Source organism: Sceloporus undulatus, chromosome 2 (assembly GCF_019175285.1).
Source record: "Sceloporus undulatus isolate JIND9_A2432 ecotype Alabama chromosome 2, SceUnd_v1.1, whole genome shotgun sequence".
Taxonomy (NCBI): domain Eukaryota; kingdom Metazoa; phylum Chordata; class Lepidosauria; order Squamata; family Phrynosomatidae; genus Sceloporus; species Sceloporus undulatus.
Genome location: NC_056523.1, coordinates 47,160,003 through 47,160,369, shown reverse-complemented (window position 1 = coordinate 47,160,369; position 367 = coordinate 47,160,003).

The following is a 367-nucleotide window of genomic DNA, read 5'->3' as shown; positions in this document are numbered from 1 at the left end:
TCTTACAAATATCATCATGCAGTACAATAACATCCAAACAACTTCCTTTATCTTCAGTATATCATTACTCCAAGATAACTTTCTGTATCTTCACTATCTATTATGTAAAATTGTTGAATTTTCCACTTTTTTAAAACAATTATTAAACAAATATACTTCCACCGTATAACATGCGTCTTGTGTGATTATTACCCTTTTCTATAATGTTTCCTTATGACATCAATTTCCATAGATAACTCCAGTCTCTGCATAACTTTATTATTTTATATCTCTCTATCTTCTTAAGGTTAAACAGTATTGTTTGTCCATTCTTGTTTCTTCATGATGTTTTTATATGTTTGTTAACCTGTCCATTTCCATCATGTCA